General features: G+C 44.4%; 1 protein-coding gene across 3 annotated transcripts in view; it reads left to right on the plus strand.

The window, feature by feature from the left end:
- The first annotated feature begins 385 nt into the window (after positions 1–385).
- The window catches only part of ATF2 (activating transcription factor 2), a 158012-nt gene continuing 136757 nt past the window's right edge, over positions 386–21640 (plus strand). For all 3 annotated transcript variants that reach the window (XR_011023019.1, XM_068247016.1, XM_068247018.1), the window contains exon 1: positions 386–546. The gene's annotated coding sequence lies outside the window, so the exon portion shown is untranslated. The remainder of the gene's footprint in view (positions 547–21640) is intronic.

Consider the following 21640-nt stretch of genomic DNA (forward strand, 5'->3'; position numbering starts at 1 on the left):
TCCCATGGACCCTCCAGGCAAGCTCTGCATCATGCTGTTTTAGCCAACCTAGTGATTAGCATTGCCTTATACAAAAACAATTCACGATACACCAGGCACTGGTCTGTCCCTAAATCACTAAATGAGAGGCAGCCTGGGCGGAAATCTCCCCCCTTCTCCCCTGGCCAGTCCTTGCCTGCTGGGAAGTGACCTGATGCTGCCATGGGCAGACCGTCCCACTGGACACAGACACCTCACCTCCCAGCTCTCCGTATTTCTACGCTGCTCCACCACCACCAGACGGCTGCACACACACACAGTGCACACAAGAAGGCGTGGCAACCTTCCACTCTGACCCCACACTTCAGGAGTGCTGAAGCCGCCATTGACACTCCGGGCAAATCCTTAGTCGTTCCGATGACGTCACCTCTTTGCCAGCACTCACCCACAGTGGGAGCAGCGGGCAGCCAAAAGACTCCCCCCTCCCAGCTGTCAAGCGAGATATCGCGATAACCTAACAGGAGCTGGTGGGATTTGGCCTTGAGCGAGGTTCAGCCCTTCTAGGGGGTAAGTTTGTAAACACAGAGGTTGCTGTGCGGTGACAGGACAGGGGTGAATGGGTCAGGGTGCCCCTGCCAACATGGCGTACCGGGCATTACCGTGACCATAGTGCTCAGGCCGGGGCTTGTCATATGGAGATGACCCACAAGCAGGCACTGACTGGAAAGGGGGGAGATGTCCCCCCAGGCCGCCTCTCATTCAGGGATGGTCCAGTGCCTGGTGTATTCAGGATTGTTTTTGTATAAGGCAATGCAGATCACTAGGCTGGCTGGCTGAAGGAAATACAAGCTGCATAATTACAGAGCAATCAGAGGGTGGGCAAGCTGGTAAATACACACAGCATGATGCAGAGCTTGTCTGGAGGGTCAATGGGAAAAAAAATTGTCTGGTCTCTTACCATTGTTATAATGATTGCATGTGCAGATAAGGTATTAAACAGGTTGAAAAGTTTTCCACAGACCCTAGACTCCAGGAGGCTGCTTGCAGCCTTGCGTGAGAGATTGGCAGGGACAGGAGTCATTTATTGGCAAGTAGTCTCTATGATGTGAGACTGCAATACAGATAAACTCTCTGCTCCATCTCTGGCTATTCTCAGTTTCTCTACACTCCTATTCTCTCCAGGCTATTGCACACCAAAATTGCAATAGCAGTCGCTAGCGATTTTTTTTTTTTTTTTTTTTTTTGATTTTCAGAGCAATTTTTAAATTAGCGTTTTTTCTCATTCATTCAAGCTGAATCTCTCTACAAATGCTACATGCAGCAATTTTTTTTTAAATCACAGCGCTGAAACGCTGCTGTGGGAACATCCTCATTTGGTGACATTAGCCAAGCACTTTTCAAATCGCTAACGAATTGTAGTGTGGAACTGCTCTTAAAATAGCTGGCGATTTGAAAAGTTCTCAGAAGCACTCTTGGTGTGCACCAGCCCTCCCTCATTCACCTTTGTTTCCCCCCTTCCCCTAGTGCTGGGTGTCTGTGTCTTCTTGTCATACAGTATTTGCAATAATTCAGGTTGGTGTGAGCTCCAAGATGTCTCCCAGTGCATTACTGCTAAAATATCCAAATCGCCCATTGTCCCTGTAAGCTAGCCACACCTCTAGAACCGCTGGAATGCAATGATGTGACAAAGCCACACTAATCCAACATACATGCATACAGACCTATCTGTGGCTCTGTAATATTACCAAGCTGACACATCATTGCATTCCAGCGGTTCTGGAGGTGTGGCTAGTTTACAGGGACGACAATGGGTGATTTGCATATTTCAACAGTGATGCACTGGGAGACATCTCGGAGCTCACTCCAACCTGAATTAGTGCAAATACTTTCTGTTTTAAGAAAGCAAACTTTGGTTTTCCATAGCATTTTAGTAAGGGGGCTTTTTGGTCCATTGTAGCCACTTACACACTCTTAGGAGTTCTGGTTCACCATGAGCTTTCTGGTTACTTTGTAACTCTTGTCATACAGGAAAGCTAAATAAAAGGGCAAACCTGGCTAGGAAAATATTTTCTTCCCTCGCTTTCAGCTTTTCTCCCCCTCTCCAGTCTTCACTGCCTCTCCCCTTCTCTGTGTACGTATTAGAATGCCATCGGTGAGTTGGGCGCAGGGAGAGACAAATAGTGGCTCTCTCTGCTACCACTAAACTCCCTGGTGCCGTTAAATACTATTCCCTCTCTAAATCATTGCAATTCGCAGGGAGGTGTAATTCAGGATCTGTTGATCGCCGTAGGCCCAAATTACCCTTTCGTGCACCGCGCAGCATATCATTGCTGCTATGGGGTGCCTGGTTTCACCACCTGCTCGGCCTTCTCTCTCCTCTGTCACTCTCTACTTTGTCCCCCATGTTATGTTACCCCCAGGGGCATAGCAATAGCCCCTGCAAGGGATGGAGGTTCAAGGGGCCCGAGCCTGGTAGGGTCCCACCCATGGCTGTTTTTAGCAGCAGAAGGGGGGCGCAGTGCAGAAGAGGGGGCAGTGGGCACACAGCGGCAGGGAGGGGACCCAACTCCCCCCTCCCTCACCTCGGGCCCCCCTTCTGCGCTTCCCCCTCCAGAAAATGATGGCAGCAGATGAGTACAGTGGGCGGGGAACTCACCTCTTCCGTGTTCAAGGCAGTGATGGAGCTTTGCGTTCCTCCATCTTCTATGTCGCTAACGCCACCGACTTTGCTTCCCGTCAGCAGCGTTGGAGACATACAACACATTGGCATGCAGAGCTCCGTTGCTGCCTGGAACCAGGAAGAGGTGAGTTTCTCACCCGCTGCTGAAAGAGGGGGGAATTCGGTTCCCCTCCCCACCGCTGTGTGCCCGCTGCTCCCCCCTCCAGGCTATCTATACAGGGGGAGCACCTATAGCTAGCTAACATATACTGGGTGCACCTATATCCGGCTATCTATGCTTTGGGCACCTATAGCTAGCTAACCTATACTAGGGACACCTATAACTTGCTATCTATACTGGGGACACCTATAACAGGATATCTATACTGGGGACACCTATAGCTGCCTATCTATACTGTGGGCACCTATAACTGGCTACTTATACTGGGTCACCGATACTGTAAGTTTTTGTTTTTTTTATTTCCTGCCTGGCCTGCCATTTCAATACCTGGTTGTTGTTTTTTTTGTTTTGTTTTTTTGTTGTTGGGGGGGGGGGGGGGGGCTAGGGAGAGCCTGACTGAGGGAGATGGTGGTCTGGTAAAGGGGGGGGGGGAGGAATCAGATGGAGGAGGGGCATATTTGAGGGATTACTAGAGATGGTGGTGAAGGGGGAGGGCATAAGTGTGTGTGTGTGTGTGTGTGTGTGTGTGTGTGTGTGTGTGTGTGTGTGTGTGTGTGTGTGTGTGTGTGTGTGTGTGTGTGTGTGTGTGTGTGTGTGTGTGTGTGTGTGTGTGTGTGTGTGTGTGTGTGTGTGTGTGTGTGTGTGTGTTCGGGGGGTAGGATGAGCCTTGGGGAATTCAAGTGGCCATACATCTGTTGACTTGACAGCTGATTGAGCAACCGGTTTGTTCATTATTATCGAATCGGATGAAAATTTTGTGTGGTAATTGGTCAAATGTATGTTGTGGTTGCTCAGGTGCGATAATCACAAATGATAGACCCTATGGAAACCCCGGCCATTGTCCCTCAAAATGCATTATGTGCCCCCTGGTGCCTGTATTTTACCTGTCACACTATCCCTTGAGTGTCCTTACTGTATTTCAGCATTGGCGCCCCACATGACTACCGGCATAAACCATGAGGGGTGCGTGTGTGACATCTGGGCTGCGACTGCCATGATAACGGGCATCTATTTTTTTTCCACCAATCCCCCCCTGCCCACAATGGCAGAAGCCTGTTACAGTGCAGAGAGATGGCAAGCAGGATGGAAAGAATGGGTTTCTATACTGCCCATCTGTATGCCAGCCATCATGTCTAGTTGCCAAGGCAGCAGCATCCTTTTCCTCTGAGCCTTCCTGGACCACACACTCTAGTGACAGCAATAGCAACCTCTGTCTCTAGAATGTTTCCTGCCACTCTCACAACTTATGCCTGCCTATCCAGGCACCTGCCATTCCAAACCATCACCCTAGCACTACATGCCCTCATCCTTTACAAGAATGGTCTTTCCATTCTCCAGTCCTGCTCTGCCCTGTCTACGTTTCCAACATTAAAGGGTCATTGGCGCTAAAACATCTTTAGCCACTCACTGTTCACTACGCCTGTCCTCAACTAGTAACAGTTCATGTTGTGTGGACAGTCAGGCAGGCAACCAAATAGTACTGCCAAGACAGTAATTGCACGACATGTGTAAGGTTCTAGGTGGTCAGTAGTGCTTCTGGATGCCCATGGTAAGCAGTTCTGTTAAAAGGAAATCCTATTTTCATTATAAAAATGCCAGTAATTTAAGCTGATGCTTGCCAAGTCTTTTTGTAGTTGTGATGTCAAGTAAAATTGGCTTTTTTGTTTCACTTTGCGACCAACTAAGAATTTCCAAAACAGGTAGTTGTTCACTGCAGTACACTGAGTACTTTGTTTTGAGTGCTGCTGCTGTTAAATGGTCCACAAACTTCCACAATGCCATTTTTAATAAGCTGCACAGGGTGGGAGTCATACCTGAACTAATCCACTGGCAGACAGCATTACCATCTGGCAGTTTCTGTAAGGTTGCTTTCACAGTGGGAGGTTATTGTCCTGCATTAATAAAGTGTTATAACGCGGGTTACCGCACTGCAATGTGAAACCTATGCGACATTCACAGTGCGTTGTAAAGGTTGCATTATGGTTTAATGCACAGCTGCAGTGTGTTACTTCTAAATGCAGACGTTACCTGGTACAGGGAAGCATACTTTTCTTGTATGCTCCACTCTATCTAATGTATGCGACGATAATGTAGCGTTAAGGTGCGTTGCAACATTTTTGTTGTATTTTTGCTTTGTAACATTGCATTGCAACACGACGTCCCACTGTGAACCTAGCCGAAGGGTCCTTTTACACTATAACAGTTGCTGTCAATTATAACTGAATGGGGAACTGATTTTCAAAGTAATGTCCATGTTTTTCTATGGCTCAGTTCACACTACGGTATACACATTTTAACTGAAAGCTTTTTTCACAATGCACTGCTATGGAAAGTTAAAACGCATCAGTTTTTCCGTGTATAGTGTAAACGAGGCCTTAGGCAAAAGCCTGGTACATGGTTTCAATTATGATTGGCCAGTTACTGACCAGTTTTACCACTTCCATGTAGTTAATTGGCCAATCACTGGCTAGTTTTACCACCTCCATATAGTAGAAGTAGTTGGAGTGGCTGGATAGTGTACCGGTTAAGAGCTCTGCCTCCGACACAGGAGATAAGTATTTGAATCTCAGCTTTTTCTGTTCTGTAAGCCAGCACCTATTCAGTAAGGATTCCTTGGGCAAGACCCACTAAGGGCTCGTTCACACTACAAGAGCTTTTCTAAGCGCTTTGTGAGTTTAAAAGCTCTTGCTAATGTTATCCTATGTGTGTGTTCACACTGGAGTGATGTGATTTTGTAAAAATCCCCCATAGCATTGCTTTAGCAAGAGTAGTGTCAATCAGTCCTAACACTGCTGCTGCCTACTGAGCATGCCCTAGTGGCTGCAGCTCTGAGTCTGCTAGGAGAAAAGCAGCTTCAACAGCTATTGAATACTATGAGCAGGTTGTGTTGGTAATACATGGAGATGGTCAAATTGGTCATTGGTTGGCCAATCCATAATTGAAAGTGTGCACCAGGCTTTAAAGGGGAACTGAAGAGAGAGGTATATGGAGGCTGCCATGTCTATTTCCTTTTAAGCAATACCAGTTGCTTGGCAGCCCTGCTGATCCTCTGCCTCTAATACTATTAGCCATAGCCCCTGAACAAGCATGCAGCAGATCAGGTGTTTCAGACTTTAAAGTCAGATCTGACAAGACTAGCTGCATGCTTGTTTCTGGTGTTATTCAGATACTACTGGAGAGAAATAGACCAGCAGGGCTGCCAGGCAACTGGTATTGATTAAAAGGAAATAAATATGGCAGCCTCCTTATACCTCTTACTTCAGTTCCCCTTTAAAGCCTGGTGCACCTTACAATTTTAATTGCCCAATGATTGGCCAATTTTACTACCTCCATGCAGTATGAAAGTCATCAGATTTTGAATACTATGAACAGAATATATAGGCAAGCTTTTATACTACATGAAAGCGGTAAAATTAGAAAATTATCAAAATTGGATATTTTTACCAGGCTTTTAGTAAAGCCTGGTACACACTTTCAATTAAGACTGGCCAATCACTGAACAATGTTACCACCTCTGTGTAGTATGAGGGTCAGCAGATATTGAATTCCGTGAGTAGATTGTGAGGGTAAATGCTCATACTAATACAATAATACAATACAATAACATTTCTATAGCGCTTTTCTCCCATAGGACTCAAAGCACTTAGGCTTCTCTCAGATTCAGTAATTAGTAGGATGAAGTATTCACACAACAAAAGTTATATTTCTGCAAATGCCAAACTGAACAGGTGGGTTTTCAGTCTGGATTTAAACACGTCCAGGGATGGAGCTGTCCTGATCTGTTGAGGTAAGGAGTTCCAAAACGTAGGGGCAGCATGACAGAAGGCTCTGGGACCAAAAGATTCCAAGTGGACTCTGGGTATGACTAGATTATTAGAACCTGTGGATCTGAGAATGCGGGGATTGCTACGTAGCTGCAACATATCTTTCATGTATCCAGGGCCTAGATTATTCAGGGATTTAAATTACTACATAGATGGGGTAAAATTGGTCAGTGATTGGCCAATCTTAATTGAAAATGTGTACCAGGCTAAAGACTGTAGAATGGCTGTGATTAATTATGCACATTTTAAAAAGGAAAAAAAAATGAATCAATGGGAAATAATGTTTGCTGATGTCCTTATAATATATTTGTAAAAACTTAAAGCATTTTGTGTTTCTCAGCAATTGTGGAATATTTCTTTAAAGCAGGACACCAGGATGTGTTTTCCAGAATGTATTTTACCTTTTTCACCCATACCTACTACAGGAGGAAAATTCAGTATATTAGAGATAACTGAAAGATAATTCAATTGTTATAACAGAAATGTTACCAGTGTTGCAATAAAATCACAACTGCATGATCCCAGCAGAGTTTAGATGATGTCTGTTGTAGTGGTGTTTGTGTTAGTATGCTGCTGTTCAGTTGGACGAAGGGCAAAATGAATGACTGTTCTCACGCTGCTGGTGGGGGTGTAAAATACGATTAGCAACTCGGATGGGGGGGGGGAGGCACGTTATTCGTGGTCCAGTTACAAAGGTACCGACTATAGCATTGCAGTTATAACTGCGCCGATGTCAGGTGGTACATGACGCCATCTCGGCGCTGAAGTGACATGCTTCTGTTGTAGTGAACTATTTCTTTCTTTCTCTCTCCCTCCCAGCCAGAGTACTGCTCTTTAGTTTGCCTTTTGTTTTTTTAAACAATTGTTTCTGGTGAAGTGATGCTTCGGTCCATTGATAGGCTGTACTGCATATATTCTCCAGTACAGGCGATAAGAGGAGAAAAAGCAGGAGGCTCCCTGCAGCACCTGAGGGGAAAGGAATCATGGGAAATTATTCCATGACTACAAACTGCGTGGTAGTGTTGTCCGGATCATGAACGATTCGGATCTTTGATCCGAATCTATTTTGTGAGTCGAATCATCCGAATCATCAAAATGAGTGATTCGGATCGCAAAAGGGGCGGGGCCAGGAGCGACACGCCCCCTCTCAGCGGGCAGCGGGGTTCTGGAAGCAGAGCAGAGATGGATCGCTCTGTTGGAGGGGACTCAGGGGAGCCAGCCTTGCAGGGACAGGTAGAGGGGACATGGGTGCCACTGCCAGATATGTGTAGAGCACACATACTGGCTGAAATGTGCTGCTCATTATAGGCTGTCTGTTCCTAGTTGTGCACAGTAAACACATTGAAAACTTTTGGCTCAGCTCAGCACAGCTCAGTAACTTTACAGGCACTGTGATTGCAGCGTAATATAATCCTCCTGCACTCGGCACAGCTGCACTTATCTTTGGGGAATGCTTTTTTTCACTGTGTAACGTTTCCATTCAAGGTATACAGATGAACATATAGGTGAAATATATGTAAAGTATATGATTGCAGCATGTGGGTATTGTGTGCTAACAAACATTTCTGCTCTCCGCTCATCCCTCCTCCCTTCTCTGTCCACTCCCTGCCCTCTGTCCATCTTCTCCCCTCCTCTGTGTGTCCACCCCCCTCTCCTTCTCCTGCCCTGCTAGTCATTTCAACCCCCGAATGCTTTCCTTGTAAAATGATCCGAGATTCGGATCAAAAATCCGGATCTTTTCAATGATCCGATTCGAATCATCCGGATCATTGAAAAGATCCGAACTTCCCATCTCTACTGCGTGGTCCTTATTTTAACAGGTTTAGAATATGAGCGATGCTTTATAGACATTAAAGAAAAACCGTAACCAAGAATTGAACTTCATTCCAATCAGTAGCTGATACCCCCTTTCCCATGAGAAATCTATTCCTTTTCTCAAATGGATCATCAGGGGGCTCTGGCTGATTTTGTGGTGAAACCCCTCCTACAGAGTGATGTCAGCGCCGCACAGCTCTGAGGACCTGACATCACAATGTGGGAGCCTTGTTGCATTGTGGGAAATAACAGATGTTTACAACTGTCAAAAAAGCAAGCAGCATCTTCTTCAAATGACATCACCTGCCGGCAGGTATATAAAATAATGATGTACAATCGTTTTATTTCTATATACACCTTTATCACAAGTAAATCTGCAGAGACCCTGTTAATATCTGTCACCACCAACATCATTTAGATGACAGTTAGAAGAACACCTAGAAATAACACTTGGGATTAAAGCTTGCAGTGCTTTCCTCCTGCCTGCTGTTTTGCAGGGAAAAGTCAGAAACTGGAGCTGGATAGGAGGAGAGAGGACACTCATTTAGTAAGGACCAGTTTCAGGATATAGTGAAAACCATGTGTAGTAATAATAATAATAAGCCATTGTGGCCAAGGCAATGGAAAGGTAATTTTGCTTGTGACTTTAATACAGTAGAGCTTCAGTTATCCGGCACTGACTGGGATTGGCTGATGCTGGATAAGTGTGCTTTCTGGTTGCTTGAGACTCGCTGTAAAAATAGGCCTAGCTAATACAGTACTGTACCACACACTATATAGATACCATAAACTCTGTATTAATGTTAAAATATGGTGAATGAAAGTATATTCACACAAAGACAAACCTAACTCTGTCCCGCCCTGGTGGCCTCTGTCCCGCCCTGGTGGCCTCTTTCCCACCCTGGTGCTCTCTGTCCTGCCCTGGTGGCCCATGGTGGCCTCTGTCCTTCCCTGGTGGCCTCTGTCCTTCCCTGGTAGCGTCTCTCCTGCGCTGGTGGCCTCTGTCCTGCCCTGGTGGCCACTGTCCTGCGCTGGTGGCCTCTGTCCTGCGCTGGTGGCCTCTGTCCTGCGCTAGTGGCCTCTGTCCTGCGCTGGTGGCCTCTGTCCTGCGCTGGTGGCCTCTGTCCTGCCCTGGTGGCCTCTGTCCAGCGCCTCTGTATGGACTCCAGGAGAGTGGGAGCAATGTGGAATACACTGGGAAGATGCCTGCAATGTTTCAACAAAATAATTCTGAACCTGGGGCGTCCATTACATTTTCCAGCCACCAATGGTGCTGGCCTGGCGCAGTAGTGCACTTGGCGCACACATTTCCAGAAAAAGTTTATTGTGGAGGGGAGACCCTTGGGGGGAGCATTGTAAACCTGCTTTAAACATTGCAAGGACTACACACAGCCTAAGGCCAGAAACCCACTAGGAGCGATTTCTAATCGCTAGTGATTTGAAAAAGCTTTTGCTAATGCAATGCTATGGGGGATTTTTATAAAATGACATCCCTCTAACTGCGGCCCACGAGCCAAATCAGACCCTCAGAGCCATTAAGTGGCCCTTAGGTGGTTTCCCCACTTTGCATTATGTTTGGCCTACACCAGGGAAGCTATATTGGAGATGAAGCCCTAGAAGCAATATGGGGAAAGCCCTAAACACTAGGGAACTGTATAGGGGAGGGTGGGGGACTCTAGAAACCAGGGAACTGTATAGGGGAAGGAGGACCACTAGACACCAGGGAACTGTATAAGAGTTGGCGTGGACCATAACACACCTAGGACCTTTATAAGGGAGCAAGTTGGCCAGTAGACATTGAGGTTGACCCGGAACTAGGTCCCAGTGTACAATTTCAGCCCAATTTGAGTTTGACACCACTGCTCTAGTGGGATCACACCCATAGCACTACATTAGCAAGAGTTTTCAAATCGCAAAGCGCTCAGAAAATTGCTCCTAGTGGGTTTCTGGCCTAAGAGGTCGGCCATTGCCCATATACAGTACTGGTATTTAGTTGACTGTTACAGCATGATCACTGTAAAGACATGCTGCTCTATGGAGAGGGGAGGGTGGTATATGCATAATTGGCACCCTGCTGTATGTACTGCAGGAACAAATACAACGGGCCTGTATCTTTGTGTTTGTAAAAGTTTTGGGTACACTTTAAAGAGAAACTCCGACTAAGAATTGAACTTTATCCCAATCAGTAGCTGATACCCCCTTTTACATGACAAATCTATTCCTTTTCACAGACCATCAGGGTATGTATGGCTGATATTGTGGTGAAACCCCTCCCACAAGAAACAAGAAAAGTACATACTCTTGGCAGTTTCCTGTCTGTGAACCTTGCTGCATTGTGGGAAATAGATGTTTACAGCTGTTTCCAACTGCCAAAAAAGCATGCAGCAGCTGCATCACTTGCCAACAGTAAAAATGTCACCATGTAATAAATGTCAGAATGTAAATCAGGGATTTAAAAGATTTTACAATGTGCAAACACTGACTAAATCATTTATACATAATTATTGTAAAAATGAAGCACTTTTATTACATTATTTTCACTGGAGTTCCTCTTTAAAGCAGCAGATTACAGTGTAGTACAGCTTCTTGTGCCAAAAAAGCCACAGCACTTTGTGTGTTTTGTGTCATCTTTTACCTGCTTATACAAGGCAGATATTGCTTGTTTTATGTCCTTGACAAATATTTAGATTTGTCAGCAGATGAAATTGTGCCCAGCAGCTGTCACAGCACCTTGCTTTTGGAAATAACTAACTAACTAGCTAGTAGGCTGTTCAGTTTGTTGCGTGGTTTTGTTTAGTTAGTGACTGCTAAAGTGAGCAAAAAAATCACGTGCATGAAAAAGTGGCACAAGGAAATTTGAGCACTCAATTTCGGCAAGTAGAAATTTGTTAAATTTTCCGGTATTCTTCTTTTTAAATTGGCAATTCCACTAGTAGAATATCGGTAAATAATAGCGATATCTTACTACTTGGCATATGAGCTTTTTGTCCTTAGGGTTGTAAGACGGACAAGGGGACATGATTTGCGTGTTGAGGAAAACTATTTTTTTCCATCTACCGGTATTTAGAAGTCCTTCACAGTGAGGCCAGAAACCCACTAAGAGCGCTTTTCTGAGCACTTCGTGATTTGAAAAGCTCTTGCTAATGTAATGCTATGGGTGTGATCCCACTTGAGCTATGTGATTTTATAAAAATCCCCCATACCATTGCATTAGCAAGAGCTTTTTCAAATCACTAGCGCTTAGAAAGCGCTCCTAGTGGGTTTCTGGCCTCAGAGTGGTTAAAATCTAGAACATCTTACCTCAGAAAGTAGCTATGGCAAACTCTGTCTGCATTTAAAGAGGGCTTGGATGCTTTCCTTGCATTGAAGGGCATCCATGGCTATAATTTTTAGGTAATTCCCGGAAGAGTTGATCCAGGGATTTATCTGACTGGAGTCTGGAAATATTTTTTTCCATTTTAAGGCTAATTGGCACAGGCCTTGTAAGTTTTTTTTGCCTTCTCCTGGATCAACTAGGATATGTGCAGGTTCAGGATGGTATGTTATATATATATATATATATATATATATATATATATATATATATATATATATATATATATATATATATATATATATATATATATATATATATATATATATATATATATATATATATATATTTATTTTTTTTTCAATCATTTTATTTTTATTTATTTTTCTGGCTGGACTTGATAGACAAATGTCTTTTTTTTTTTTTTTAACCAAACTATGTAACTACTACAACCTAACCTAATCCTATTCTTACACAGAACCCTCCCTCTACCGATGCCTAACCCTTCACCACCACCCTCCCGATGCCTAGCCCTAAATCCCACCTTGATGCCTAAACTGAACACCCCCCATTGCCTAACCCTAAAGACACTTCCTCATGCCTAACCTTAACTCCGCCCCACCTTAAAACCCTCACCACGGACACCTAAACTTAAATGCCACTCGCCCTGCTGTAATTTCTCCACAAAAACATTATTGAGAGCCCCGCTATTTGTAGCTGCATTTTTTCATTGCAGGAGGCCACTATTTATCGGGCCGAATATTTTGTACGGGTGCAAATTTCTAACGTTAATAGGTGTCCGAGTTTCCTTCTTCCAAAAATACAACCTGTTGCAGAAGCCAGTGATGCAGGTGCTGACAGCTGACTTCTGTAGTGAGCAGAGAAGCGAGCTCCAGGTAATTTATGTTCACTTGATTGCAGGTCATCTTGTCTCTTTTCCCAGCTCCCCTTCCCACCCTGTTGTCTTCCCCCTGACCCTTTCCTCTTTTCAGATTTTAGTGGCTACTTTTAACAGCATGTCTCTGCCAAACAGCACTGGTGATGTCTGCGGTCCTGGTGAGAGGTCTTCCTGCCATTTCTCCTCTACCACCAGACTCTCTGTCTTGTGCCTCTACCTCTTTATTCCACCCTCCCTCCTATTCATCCCCCTCTTTCATATGTCCCCCTTTTCTGACTGTCCTCAGAGCAGCTCACAATCTAATCGTGTCATAGTCTAATGTCCTACAATATTATTATTGTGTATTGATATAGCACTGACATGTTCTGCAGCAGTGTATAGAGTACGGAGTTTCATAACGATTAGCTCCGTATACATCCTGACGACTCCTTTTCCCCCCAAATCCTCCAAAATTTGCAGCGACACACTCAGCACCCCAACCCTTTCATAAAAAAAAAAATGTTTTTTTGTGTTTGCATGTGTGTGTGGATGAGTCTGTAAATAATCAACACCGGGGATCAAATTCCCTAGGTATGCCACTGACCGTGGGTACTATATGCACTTCCTGAATATATGTTAATCCACTGAGAATGTTGTGTACTTTGCACACAAAGGTGTTGTCTGTCACCTGTAAACATGGTTTAAGGTCTGATTTTTCCAAACTACCGGTCAAATTCAGCGCGTGTACAAATGGTCGTTCGGCTGATAAGGCTGCGGATCCGTCAAAACCAGCCTCATCAGCTTAACAATCGTTTGTACACACACCTGATTTGATGTCCAAACGACCAAACGAAAAATCAGACGTGTGTATGTACCTTTAGGTGAATCTTCTCTTTTTATGAGATGATTGATCCAGTCTGACATACAGTAGATGGCCTCTTATCAACCAGTGTTCATTCTCTTTGAGCTGAGGGTAAACCAAAAGAACTAGATCTATTATATGAGAGTGATATTCGGGTTGCTTGGTCTCTGTAGGCCCCTTTCACACATACAATGTTGCAATGCGTCGCGGTTTGCTTCTCCGCCGCAGTGACCATTAGAATCTATGAGACTGGCAACACTACTCGCAGTGCAGCGCAATGCAGCAGAAGGGGTTAGCAGGATGCAGAGGTGACGCAGACTCTGCAGTGCGTTGCCACACGGTATGAACAGTACTGCATGGCAGGTATTTGCATAGCAGTCTATGGAACTGCAACAATCTATTTCGATTGTTGTGGTGGTAGTGTGGCACGCATGTGGTGATCAAATGGAAAACAGTGATGTATTTCCTTTCCAGCAGGGAGCATGTCACTGTTTGGGGGCGGAGCTATGAATATTACCCTGTTGGCGCACTCTGCTGCAGGGTAATGTGCAAGGGTAAATGGTGCAATGCAATTTTCCTGCCCCAGGCTCTTGTGCCACAGGACAAATGCATCACACTATGGGCTTGATTCACTAAACTGTGATAACTCATAGCACGGGCCCGCTAGCGTTTTCGTGCGCAATCGCAAATTTTTGCGATTGTGTGCAAAAATTCACGATTGTGCACGGAGATTTGCGATGGCACGCGAGTATGCTCGTAAAAAAGCTAGCGCGACCGTGCTATGAGTTATCACGGTTTAGTGAAACTAGCCTTAAAGCGGACCTGAGCTAAGAACTTCTCCATAGACTTAAATGGCAGCACAAACGCCCGCCAACTTCAGCGGTTAATGGCAAAGCCCCTGTACCTGCTAGAAACACCAACGTTTCAGGGTATGTTGCAGGGTAGGAGAACAGTGGGAACAAAAGGGAAAAAAAGACCTTTTCATTTTTGAGAAAATCGATGTTAAAATTAGAAGAAAAAAGTAGCAAAGTTATTGTGGTAAAATGACAGAGTGTGGGAAATATAAAAAATAAATGATGTAGGGTCCCCCCTCCCGAGCCTCTTTAACCCCTTATCCCCATGCAGGCGGCTGGGATAGCCAGAATGCGGAGCCCCAGCCGCATGGGGCTTTATACTCTGAGCTATACCAGACCAATGGGGATCAGGAGGTTAGATTGGACAAGGCCTCTGGGGGAGGGAAAGGCTTGGCCACCCCCTCCTCCAGAGCCCCCCATACCATGGACCATGCGGGTGGTGATAGCTCAAGGCGTGAAGCCCCATGCGGCCAGGGCTCCGCATTCTGGCTATCCCAGCCTGCATGGGGACAAGGGGTTAAAGAGGCTCGGGAGGGGGGACCCCATGTATTTTTTTTTATATATTTTCCACACTATGAACATATATACAAAATAAAAATAAATAAATTTCTATACATGTTACTACATTATCTGTCATTTTACCGCAGTAATTGCTTTTTTCCTCCAAGTTGAACATCAATTTTCTCAAAAACTATTTTTGAAAAAAAAATGTTCTTGTTCCCACTGTCCCCCTTAACATACCCTGGAATTTTAGTGTTTTTACCACGTACGGGGGCTTTGCTATTAACTGCTGAAGTCAGTGACCAGTGACTTCGATGTAAAAAATGCAAACACAAATTTTTTACAAAAAAAAATCCATGTTAAATGCAAACGGCGAACAGCCCAAGTTCGACAAGAACTACCCGCCAGTGAACTGTTTGGGCATTCTCTACTCCTCAGTCCACTGCACTGCATACACCAACTTGCTTTGTTTGTGTTTAGGTGTTGGATTCTTGGGACATTAGTTTCTGTCTCAGTGTGTTGGTGTAATTGAAGAAAACACATCAACCATCCATAAGCAGGTTAGAGGGCTAAATTGCCTTTTATCGTTGACATACAATGCACACTTTCAAGCAGATAATTTGAACAAATGATGTCTCCATAATGAGCTTCAGGTAGAATAGACTCTTTGTTACGTGATGTAGATGGATCATTTGTTTGTGCTTAAAACTGTCGGTGAATCTTCGTTGCCTTATTTCAGCTAAAAAAATAATTTGTAGTAGCGTTCTAGAATGGCATTTTTTTTCAGCATTATTGTTAGCATATACCCCACGCTGTGCAGGACAGGAGTGCGCTCACTATCTCTCTGGACTCAGGGTCGGTACTAAAATCATCCAACTCCTCAGTTTATAAATCCACCGACTCCAGGTACCCAAAATTGCTCTGACTCCAACTCCTAAGCCTAATTCTTATCAGGACTGTGGAATTTGTACAAAAATCATCCGTTTCTGACTCCTCCGTTTATTGAGACCTCCAGGTACCCAAAATTGCTCTGACTCCACTGCTCTATCTGGACGTCACGCACGCCATCCAATTAGTGCCGCGGTCAATCAAAATGGGGAGGAGGGGCTTGTGCAGGGCAGACGGACGCAGCGTTGCGGGCAATCAGAGAGGAGTGGGGCAGGAGGGGGCGTGTGCGGGACAGAAGGACATACATGCATACATACAGCGAACAGTTGCGACATTATTATTGATTATTTATCATTTCTCCCTCAAAAATCTGACGTTAGGGAAAAGTTCATATACTCCCTGAGCCCACTTGAAGTGCCTCCTGGGGTACACATAACATATTTTGAGAACTTGGGTTCTGAAGACGAGCTTATTTAGCTTAAATGCTTCTGGTTTTAGGATGCGGATTCTACATTCTAATTAGTGCTGCTCTAGGTTTAGGGTGTAGAATCCTCGCCCTAGATTAATAACAGCCACCCGCTCCCACACATGCACAGTCCTGTTTTAAAGAGAATCTGTATTGTTAAAATCGCACAAAAGTAAACATACCAGTGCGTTAGGGGACATCTCCTATTACCCTCTGTCACAATTTCGCCGCTCCTCACCGCATTAAAAGTGGTTAAAAACAGTTTTAAAAAGTTTGTTTATAAACAAACAAAATGGCCACCAAAACAGGAAGTAAATTGATGTACAGTATGTTCACACATAGAAAATACATTCATACACAAGCAGGCTGTATACACCCTTCCTTTTGAATCTCAAGAGATCATTTGTATGTTTCTTTCCCCCTGCAGCTATCTTCCACTGAAGTGTCAGGCTGTTTCTTCCTGCAGAGTGCAGACAGCTCTGCCTGTATGTAATTCCTCAGTATGTGAAAGCCCAGCCAGCTCAGAGGAGGATTTATCCAGCTTGTAAAAGAGAAGAGAGAAGCTGCCCTAATCTAAATAATACACAGGCAGTGTGCAGAGAGGGGCCTGGAAGGGGGAGTTCATAGCAGAACCACAACACTGAAGAACTTGGCAGCCTTTCAGACACAGGCTGACAAGTCTGACAAGAGAGAGATAAGTTGATTTATTACAGAGATGGTGATAGTAGAACGTGCTGCAGTTAGCCAGAACACATTAGAATAGCTTTTGGAACTTGTAGGATGATAAAAAACAGGATGCAATTTTTGTTACGGAGTCTCTTTAAAGTGAATCTTTGCTGCTAAAAAGGTGGCAACAATCATTCAAAAAGTTTTATGTTTAAAAAAAATGACAGGGCCTCAATATAATAAAATGTGTGTTTTTACCCCCAGTTAAATTTTAACCTCTAGTTATCCTAACCTAATAACCCCTTGTTAACCCCTGCAATACCTATACCTGTTTATATGCTTTTAATGACTGCCGCCTGTAGCAATCAGATGCGATCGCTAGGGTGATAGTTTGGGCCCCCCGATGCTCTACAGATGCATTGCTCTGCTGTTGCCTAGTGCTGCGACTGTACAGCAAAGGGGCCCCCAAAGCAAACGCATCTGATGTCTACAGACACGCAGGCTAAAAGCGATAACAGTCCGCCACATGTCCAGCTAATAATAAAATATGGGATATGTGGTATAATTTTAACCGAGAGGCCAAATAATTTACTTTTATGTGTTTTATAACTATGGGTCTTGTCATGTGAAAATTAGGAAGGGTGGAAAATGAAAAAATGTGTATATTCTGCATTTATGCCTAATTTTTCCCCATAAAAATACTATACAATACAATGTTTTTTTGGGGAAAAATATTACTTCGGGCCTATTCACATTACATTTTGCGATCGCGTACACGAAAATCGCGGAGATTTTTCCATGATTTTTACTGCGGTTTTAATGAACGTGAATGGGAGCGATTATAATAACTGCTAATCAATCGCAAAACGCTCAGAAAAGCGCTTGTAGTGAATGGGCCCTTAGAGAGAGCCTAGATTGTACTGAAAAAAACAAAGTATATATCCCTATGATGTCCTGGTAATAAGTAATTAAAAAGTTACTGCTGTATCAAAGCGATATAGCTAAAGTGTTAAAAAGGTCAGGAAACTTAAATGAAAAATGTAGAAATGTAAAATACTTGTATAGTAATGCATATAAAATATACATTTGTACCAGAGTTAAATGCACCATAAATTACTTTTTTCCTATGTCGCTGCAACATATGGTAGTGCGTGATCTGAGAGGTTTTGGACTAGTCCATTTCCTCATGAGAGATTCTCAGAGTTTTCTTTATTTCCAAAAGCTCTTCCTGAATGGCAATTGCTCTGTCCAACTGCTAAAAAAAGTGTGGTGTGCTAATGAGTAGGAAGGCTGTCATCTTTGTATTGGTCCTTTCCAGGGAGTGGTTTTGTAAAGAATACAGCCAGGGTCACACTTAGTAGAATCGCATGCGTTTTCCACTATGTGCTATGGGGAAAACTCCTGCAATTCTGCTAAGTGTGACCCTGACCAAAGGGAAATACTAAGAATCCCCATGAGGAAATGGACTTGTCCAAAACCTTTCAGATTTGTCAGATTTGTATTACCTGCTGTAAGTGACAGCCAGGGCCAGATTTACCATAAGGCACTGTAGGCATGTGCCTACAGGCGCCTGATGATAGAAAGGTGGCCCACTCCCCTTCCCGAGTGCCTCTCTCCCACCTTTCCTATGCAGAGACCTGATGAGATAGTAAATAAGAAATTACTCAACCTGCTCTCTGCATTCAACTGACGAGATCTCCATTCAGTCAGGGGCACCTCTAGCTACCTGATACTTGGGGACACCTCTAGCTACTTAAAGAGAACCCGAGGTGGGGATCTTAGAGTTAAATCTATACACAGAGGCTGGGTCTGGCTATAGTGCCCAGCCTCTGTTGCTAGTTGAATATTCCCTAAATCCCCCCTGCTCTCTGCACAAGCCCATAAATTACAGCTGCGCTGGCGACACTGAGCGTGTCGCAGCAGGCTCTGTTTACCATTCTAGTGCCACTCATGCCGCTCCCCCGCCTCCTGCAGAGCGCCGATCCCCGCCCACGTCTCTTCCCTCGCTGATTAGAGAGAAGGGACTCAGGCAGGGAACTGCGCTCTGCAGGAGGCGGGGGAGCAGCGTGAGTGACACTAGAAAAGTAAACAGAGCCAGACAGCTGGCTGTAATTTATGGGCTCGTTCAGAGCACAGGGGGGATTTAGGGAATATTCAACTAGCAACAGAGGCTGGGCACTATAGCCAGACCCAGCCTCTGTGTATAGATTTAACTCTAAGATTCCCACCTCGGGTTCTCTTTAATATTGAGGTTCCTTTAGCTACTTAACCATTTCAGCCCGTGGGGATTTTTCACTTTATGAGAGCAATTTTCCCCTCCCATTCATTCGCTAATAACTGTATCACTACTTATCACAATTTATTGATCTACATCTTGTTTTTTCCGCCACTAATTAGGCTTTCTTTGGGTGGTACATTTTGCTAAGAATTATTTTTTTTATAAATGCATTTTAACAGGATTAATAAGAACAAAATGGAAAAAAATAATTATTTCTCAGTTTTCGGCCATTGTAGCTTTAAAATAATCCACGCTACCATAATTAAAACCTATGTATTTTTTTTGTCCGTTTGTCTCAGTTATGACACCATTTAAATTTTGTCCCTATCACAATGTCTGGCGCCAATATTTTATTTGGAAATCAAGGTGCATTGTTTCCGTTTTGCGTCATCACTATTTACAAGCTTATAATTTAAAAAATGTTTGTAGTATACCTCCTTCAAATGCATATTTATTTAAAAAGTTCAGACCCTTAGGTAACTATGTCTTTTTTTTTTTTTTTTTTTTCATACAATTTTTTATTTGGGTAATATTTTGGTGTGGGAAATAAACAGTTAATTTTTAATGTTGTTATATGTGTAAATTGTAATGTAAAAAATATGTAGATGTAGTTTTACTATTTGGCCACAAGATGGCCACCTTCAGTTTTTTTCCCCTCCTTGTGCTTCTCGCTAAGCGGAAGCACAAGGGGGATGCAGAAATTTTGACGCGCAGAAAGACTGAAGCCTCTTGTAAGAGCGCTTCGATTTTTCTGCGGGGGACACGGATCGGTGATCAGGAACCATGTTCCCGTTCACTGATCCCAGGGCTACCGGGGGACACCACGGGCGCGATTGAATGCCGCCCGCTCGATCCCTGCTGGCGGACAATGGCAGGGAATCGAGCGCTCATAAGGAAGCGCCGGCGGGGACGAGTGGCAATCGACGCACGCATGGACGAGCGGGGGTGCGGCGGTGATGCGGCTGGGGTCGATCCGGCGGCTAATCGGCCGCCGGATCGACCCGTGTATTCCTACCATTAGATACGTGTACGTCTGTAAGAGGCTTCTGTCAATATATAGATGAGAGAACTGTTGCCCGACAGGGATCAGAAGAACTCGATCACTTGGACAACATTGTGGGGTGAGGCTGTACAGAGACACTAAGGAGGTCCAGTGAAGCGACGCACCACATAGCAGTGCACTATGGCGTAGCACCGAATGGGATGAGTGAAGGGAAACTTGTCGGCTGATTGCTGTCAGATGCACTGAGTAATTGCAGTTGTATGCATCTGACTGATGTGTGTCAGTCAGATAGAGTCATGCCTACACATGCCTCTTCTACAACTGTGTTAACCAGACTGTCAAGTGAACCTGAAGTGGAGTCAAAAGTATTAAACTTTAGCTGTCCCCATGTGTAATGAGCATTGCAGTCAGAAACAACCACATCCTGGTGACCATCCCCTTGACCGATGCCACTGCACAGCCCTCTAATGCCTAGTACACACCATACAATTTTCTGTAAGATTTTCTGTTCGATTTACCTGCCAGATAGATAATTTCTAATGCTGGATACATCCAGTGCGTTCCCGCTCAATTCCCGTTGATTTGCGTCGACCTAACAATCATCGAAATGCGCTCGGAAATAATCGAGCGGCCGGAAATCGATTACTATGATAAAACTTGGGAAAGTTTTAGCAAAACTGCAAGAGGCATATATGGTAACATTTGAACCCTGATAAGTTGTAGAGTTTAGAAAGTTTTAGGCTGGTTTCACAGTGGGACGTTACAGGCGCACGTTAGAGCAGCCTGTAACGCACCCCACCGCACAGCAATGAAAAATCAATGGGCTGTTCACAGTGCCCACGTTGCGTTACTTAGTAACGCTGCGCCATAAGACAACGTACTGCATGCAGTACTTTATAATCGGCAGAGCCGCGTTAGACTGCTTGCACATGCTCAGTAACATTGGGGAGGAGCGGAGAGCGGCCAGGCACATGGCTAATTAATATTCACTGCACGGTGCGACGTGTTTACTTCCTGGAGCGGCCGCTCTGTGCGGCGATTGGCCGGGCGGGACCACGTGATGCCGCATGCGTCCAAGAGTACGCATCACGGCATCACGGACGCCAGAGTGAGCTGCACAACGTGGCTCACTCTGACGTCCACAGCAGAGAGCACCAGGCGTTGTGTTAGGGGCACGTTATGCGACCATAACGTCCCCTGAAACGCAACGTCCTGGTGTGAAACTAGCCTTTGGGTTGACGCCCATGTCTAGTGTATTCTTTTTAGTCACAAACTGAATCAAAAGCAATTACATTTTTGCATATTCTGTACCAAAATAAAATACTTGTAAAATGAAAAGAAAGTGACAGAATATAACATAAAAACATTTATTGTCACCTTAGGAACTTGGCTTTTTAAATATGTATGCCATGAGGGTATATTACTTTTATTTTTGCAAATAAGGTCTCGTAATCATCGATAGTGTACAGAGAAA

This window comes from Hyperolius riggenbachi, chromosome 7, assembly GCF_040937935.1.
Source record: "Hyperolius riggenbachi isolate aHypRig1 chromosome 7, aHypRig1.pri, whole genome shotgun sequence".
Classification (NCBI taxonomy): domain Eukaryota; kingdom Metazoa; phylum Chordata; class Amphibia; order Anura; family Hyperoliidae; genus Hyperolius; species Hyperolius riggenbachi.